At 34.0% G+C, this 7,014-nt stretch overlaps 1 pseudogene; it reads left to right on the top strand.

Annotated features, from left to right (window-relative positions):
- Positions 1–5,035: 5,035 nt before the first annotated feature.
- Positions 5,036–5,163, top strand: LOC142178745 (U2 spliceosomal RNA; annotated as a pseudogene).
- The last annotated feature ends 1,851 nt before the right edge of the window (positions 5,164–7,014 follow it).

The raw sequence follows: 7,014 nt of genomic DNA, 5'->3' as shown, positions 1-7,014 counted from the left end.
CTTTCTTCTTGTGCCAGGTGTTCCTTTTTTTCTTTTTTAACGTCACATTTTGCTTTGAATATCGGATTCCTTCACACTTTATGGATCAGAATGTCGACTTACGAGTCATGTCTAATGATAACGGCTACCTTACCCTTTTAGATCTCAACTAACTATAACACTTGAAGAAACTAAAAATGAGCATATCTTTACACAAATAGCCGGCAATATTTGTTGTTTTATTTTTTCTAGCCATATACATAGATTATACATTAAATATACATAATTATACACATGTAATACATAAATTATGCATATATTATATATCTACCGATTATTTTTAGTTTAAGCAATTGGATGGACGGCTATTTGGGTTAGTTCTTCTTTTATTTATAAGTGGTAAGCACCCTCCACTTCCAACTAAGAGGTTGTGAGTTTGAGTCACCACAAGAGCAAGGTGGGAAGTTCTTTGGGGGAGGGAGCAGAGGGTCTATCGGAAACAACCTCTCTATCTCAGGGTAGGGGTAAGGTTTGCGTACACACTACCTTCTCCAGACCCCACTAGTGAGATTATACTGGGTTGTTATTGTTGTTGACAGTGAAAAAATTCTTACACGATTATTTAAATTTAATATGTTATACAAATCTTATTGGTCAATTTAATTCGATGATGTAAAATTCTTCTTATGTTGTAACTGCATAGAACAAAAGCTCTGAATTTAGTGTGTATATATATTCAGTTACTATCATTTCATAAAGTTATTTGTTATGGTTCGGATATGTTCAGAGGAGAAGTCCAAATGCTCTGGTACGGAGGTGTGAGCGGCTGGTTGTGGAGGGCACGAGAAGAAGTAGATGGCGGCCTAAGAAATATTGGGGAGAGGTGATCAGGCAGGATATGGCGAGGTTCCAAATTTCCGAGGACATGACACTTGATAGGAAGATGTGTAGGTCGAGTATTAGGGTTGTATGTTAGGAGGTAGTTGAGTCTTGCCTTACTTCGTACCATTGTGGGACTAGCCAGGTAGGGGTTTTGTCTAAGATAGCTAGTGGCAATGTTGTGTCTTACTATTTCGCTTTTCAGTGAATGACCTATTTACTAGCTATCGCTTTTGCTTTGCATCTTTCTTCTGGATTTCATGGTGTTCTTTTTCTTCCTATGATTGTTGTGGTGATACTAATATTGTCTCCTTTTGTCCTTTTGTCTTTTTATTTTCTTGAGCCGAGAGTCTATCGGAAACAGTCTCTACTCCTTCGGGGTAGGGGTAAGGTCTGCGTATACACTACCCTCTCCATACCCCATTAGTTAGATTTTATTAGGTTGTTGTTGTAGCTGCATCAATGCAAGCCCTTTTACCACTTTTTCTCCCAAATCCCTTTTCTTCTAATGTAATAGCAATCTGTAAGTAAGATTTAACAATTCATACCTAACTCCTTTTTTAACCTTTCACATTCTCTTTTAAGAAAAATATAGAGAGAAACTCGGAAAAAATACCTAAAAATTCTACTAAGTTTTATAGTCTAGTAATATGTGGGGAAGTATTTCTTAGTGTGAATTTAGCGTTCACAATCTCTATTCCATCTTTTCCTTCTCTATCCTGTTGTGCAATTGAGGATCAAGCATACAAATGCTCCAATTGAAGAGTTTTACGTTTTGAAGAAAAAAATTGCAAAATACCTCAGAGATATTAATACCAACTTAAGTTATTTTGATCTAACGCTTCTAATAATTGTGTCATTGTCATTGTTAAGTAGCAGTATTTTAAAACTCATCGAACGTGAATTCACAAAACAAAAATAGTTTTAAGTTCTGGCAAAGATTAACTATGATAAATCGATTGAATATTGAACGAATGCATACAAATGATTCATTAGCTAAGTCAAACTAATTTAGGATTGAAACTTAGGCTCTCAAAAGGTGAAAAATTGTCACTTAAGTTTCAAAAGTCACATAAAATTTACTGTAGAATGTAGATTGATAATTTTACACATACTAAGGCATCAGACGCAATGGCGAAGCCAGAAAATTCAATAAGGGTGCTCAAATTTTAAACATGCTTTGCCAGTGGGTTATGCAAGGGTGTTCAAAATCTATTTTTAATCAATAATAAGTAATATTTTATCTTATACGTAGTATAATTTTTCGACGAAAGGTGGTCAGTTGACCACCCTTGGGCCAACATAGCTTCGCCCCTGATCGGCCGAATCAAATTTTATATAAATTTCAAATATATAAATGGAGGAAAAGCCAAACGCATAGCTGCAAATATAAGAGAAAGGAATAAAAACCAACATACTAGTTAATTACTTAACTGATTAATTCTTAATGGGGAAAAAGAGGAACACTTATAGAACCAAGTATAAAACTAACGTACAAGATTATAACTTTACTTAAAAGAGTTACAGTTTGTTTGGATGGTTGTTACATATCATTTCTTAATGTATCGTATCATGTTGTATTTTATTGTATTGTATTATTTTAGTATATTATTTGGATAAATTGTATCGTTTTTCGTTATTTCATATGTCACACACTATCAATTTGAAGAATAGGCATACAATATTACAAAGAAAAAGTAAAGTATGAGGCAGAATAATTATTAAAAGGATAGGATGAAATGTAAAATAGAATTATGGTAAGAGCAAGATGAGAAAAAAAGAAGGTAACGACCATACCAAATCGGTCTTTTTATCACTACGTAGCAACTGATTTAACGATACAATATAATAAAATTAAAATACCAATTAAAATAAATATTATATTTAAAGCAGCAATATGATACGATACAATATATAACAACCATCCAAACAAACTGTTAATCCTACGGTGACATCCATAATATGATGAATTAACATGTGAGTATATCTGATTAATTTTAACACAATATGTTAAATTAATACAATTTTTTAAAATAATATTTTTAGTATTTCTATACACGCCGTTGACAAGTAAAATATTAATTTTTGGAAAATAAATTGGCATGCGAATTCATACTACTGTTTTGGGAGACAGACGAATAAATATGATAACAGAAACACGGTGTTAGAATTCTCGTTTATTAACGTTAATAAAATAATGTTCAAAACTTGTTTGAATGCGTCCCACGTCTTGTTTTACAGAAAATTATTATTATTAATTTTATTAATTTATTATCCTCCGTCCCAATTTATGTAATAGTATTTGAATTTCGAGAGTCAAACGAATTATATTTGATCATAATTTTTTATATGCCTTTTAAGTATGAGATAAAAAGTTTAAGAATCGATTATTTGAAAAGGTTGTGGTAAGAGATTAAATGAGTGTGTTACTGCCTAATATTAAAGCGGAAAAGGGTAGAGGGACGGACCTATTTCATCTTGATGAAATAGGCTTCATGACTTGGAGAGGGATGAAGAGGTGTAATAATATAAATCAAAATTTTAAATTTTAACCAAATTTTCTATGTTAAAAGAAAACTTAATTTTGACAACTTGCATTTGATGTTTTATTTACGGGTTAATTTTATATATATATATATATATATATATATATATATATATATATATATATATATATATATATATATATAACGATGTTTTCTTATATAACGATATATATATAGTATCTTATTTTATTGAACTAAAGTCACTAATTATTTTTTGCATACAATTATGACTTTTTTTTATCAAAGTCATATAACGATGTTTTCTTATACAAGAGTTTTACCAATTCATACAAAAATCATAATTCCCAAAAAATACAACTTTTCGATGCAATATTTTTTTAATCTAATAAATATTGATCCAATTAAAAGAGTCTGAATTGTTTTTTAATAATTCCTCTGTATATGATAGTAACTTTGCATTCTGCTGAAAATACCTATTAGCGAGCTTGAAATTAGTTTACGAAAATTAGAGAATTCCCTCCATTATGTACATGAAATTTCTTCCATTTGGATGTCTTACCGAAGCACTGCATAGCTCTATTGCATGTGGTGGCGGAGCTAAGGGGAGGAAGTTGTTAAAAAATTATACTTTAAATAGAGAAAAATAATTTAGGTTATAAATTAAAACTTTAACTGTTGAATCTTCCTTACATAAGGAAAAAGTCACGTGAAGTGGCAAAGGGGGTTCGGAAATTATTTTAAGTTACAAGTTCAATTGTAATGCACGGTTGAGCTGATTTTAGGCGGGTCAAAATGGGGTGAGTCAATGACCCGCTCAAGAGTTACGGTCTGAGATGGGCTAAAATTTGAGTTATAGCCCAACCCGCTCAACTCTTACCAAGCTTTAATTAATGTATATTATTTTCTTATGAATTGTTTAATTATCATATAAGACTCTTTTTTTATGGTAATATATAAAATATAAAACAAAAAAATATATTTTAAAGATACTTTAGTAAAGTTATACATGGATTAATTTGGGCTAAAAATCAGTCCAACTTTAGATAAGTTGAGAAGGATTGTGTCAAAATAGGTTGAGTTCAATAAATGGACGGATCGACTACCCAACCTTGGACGGAAATTTATGCATTTAGTTGTTCATGGAGTGGAGCATTACCAAGTGGATTCCCCATTCCAATAAAAAATGATTAATGTTATGTTGAATTATAACAGGAATCATGTCAGCTATTGATGATTCAGTTTAAAGAAGTGTAACGAATTCGGGCATTTCTGGAGTATGCAACTTAGAAACTTACGTACACACTGATAAATGACCTAAGGGAACGTTGATGGTCTTTGGCACATTAATTTATCATGTGTACCTTTGTTGATCTATTTATTCATCTCTATGGGTTTTGCTATTTGTTGCAATTTTTGTATAGAATGTAGTTGTTCAAGCTAAACCCACACGATTTTTTTTTCCAAAAGGTCTCACCCATTAAAAGATTTCTATTTCTTATATGTAAGTTCTAATCTTTTCAGCTACTAATATAGTACTTTGTTCACACATCCAATATAATCTTATCTCTTAGGGAATGTGTAGAAGCTCTTCTAATCTCACTTCAACTGAATAGTAGAGCTCCTACGTACAAAGTTGGATATAATAGAGTCCAAGCGACACATGGAAAAGAATACTTTTCTCGGCCTTCTGGCTAAGATCAAGTGTAATATTTATTCTTATCCATTTAGTATATGATATGTGAGTCATCGACTGTAACGTTGGTCGGTCGTTTTGAATATTGTAGCCCCGTTTCCCCATTTACTGCTAATACTATGCTAAATTGTTGTTATCTGACTTGCTAGGGTAGTCGGTTCGGTTCCAAGGATGTTTTGGAATGAGTTGAGACACTTAGGGTGTTTTTGGTATGAAGGAAAATATTTTTCAGAAAATATTTTTTAATTTTTCCATGTTTGGTTGGTTTAAATATTTTGGAAAATATTTTCCTTATGAACTCATTTTCCTCCGATTGGAGGAAAATGTTTTCTTTATCAAGAGAAGGGAAAACATTTTCCAAAACTCCTTCTCAACCTTCCCCACCCTCACCAACCCACCCCACACCCCCACACCCACCTACCTAACCCCACCCCCTCTCTCAGAAAAGGCTTTTATTTTTTTAAATTTCAGTTTTTTTCATCACCACCCACCCTACTACCCCCCCCCTCCCCAAAAAAGTTTTTTTTGTAATTTCAAATTTCTGTTTTGACGTTTTTCTGCACCACCCACGCCCCACCCCACCAAACCCCACCCCCACTGCCCCACCCCCACCCCCGCATATTTTTTTTTTTACTTTTTGTTTTGTAATTTCAAATTTTTATTTTTTTGTTTTTCTGCACCCCCCACCCCCACCCCGAAAAAAATATTTTTTTATATATATTCAGTTTTAGTTTTTTCATCTTTCGGTTTACATATTTGAAATTATACAAGTTCCAAAGTTATGAGTTCAAAGGTTTATGTGTTTGGAAGTTTATGCATACCAAACACCGAAAAATGAATAAGATTACTACTTGTTTTTCAAGAAAATATTTTCTTGAAAAATATTTTTCACGGAAAATATTTTCCGTTATAGCAAACACACTCTTAGTCTCAAGATTGGAAGCTTAAGTTGAAAAAGGTTGACAGAATATTGACTTATGTGTAAATGGCTCCAGAATGGAGTATTGATGGTTCTGATAGCTCCGTTGGGTGATTTTGGACTCATGAGTGTGCCCGAATAGTGATTTGGAGGTCCTTAGTTGATTTAGGCTTGAAATGGCGAAAATTAAAAAATTACAAGTTTTGAAAATTGAGAAGTTTGACCGAGAGTGGACTTTGTGGTTACTGGTCTCGGATTTTGGTTCCGAGAGTTGGAATAGGTCCGTTGTGTCATTTATGACTTGTGTGAAAAAAAAGGTCAATCAGACTTGATTTGATAGGTTTCGGCATCGATTGTAGAAGTTGGAATTTCCTAGTTTTCATTAGGCTTGAATTGGGGTGCGATTTGTATTTTTGATATTGTTTGATGTGATTTGAGGCCTCGACTAAGTTCGTATCGTGTTTTAGGACTTGTTGGTGTGTTTGGTTGAGGTCCCGGGGGCTCGGGTTGGTTTCGGATGGTTAACAAATCAAAAATTATCTTAAGTGTTATGTTAGTGTTTCAAATCCGGTGTCATCGCACCTGTGATGAGATTGGCCGCAGAAGCGGCTAAGCTTGCGCAACTGCGAAGAGGAGGAAGGTCTCTGGGGGTCGCAAGCACGAAAGAGGTTCCGCAGATACGGATGCGCATCGGAGCGAGGTCGACCGCATAATCGAATTTAGTTAGGCAGCATGGGAGTCGCAGAAGCGAAGGAAGGTTCGCAGATGCGGTCCCGCGGGTGCGAGGCTCAAATCGCAGGTGCCAGGGTCGTGTAACGACCCGACTTGTCGTTTTAAGAATTTACGCCCCGTTTAGTGACTTAAGGTTTCGAGCAGCCTCGCAATATGTATTATGACCCGCGTGTGGGGTCGAGTTTGATTTACGGATGATTTGGATTGATTGGGAAACTTAGTCCCTAAGACTGAAGTTTAAGTCTTAGGATTTTGACTGTAGTCGGAACTGTATGAAGACGACTCCGGAATGGAGTTCTGACGGT

The sequence above is a fragment of the Nicotiana tabacum genome, chromosome 24 (assembly GCF_000715075.1).
Source record: "Nicotiana tabacum cultivar K326 chromosome 24, ASM71507v2, whole genome shotgun sequence".
NCBI classification, from domain to species: Eukaryota; Viridiplantae; Streptophyta; class Magnoliopsida; order Solanales; family Solanaceae; genus Nicotiana; species Nicotiana tabacum.
Note: the sequence above shows the minus strand (reverse complement) of the source record. Positions and strands in the feature narration are given on the sequence as shown.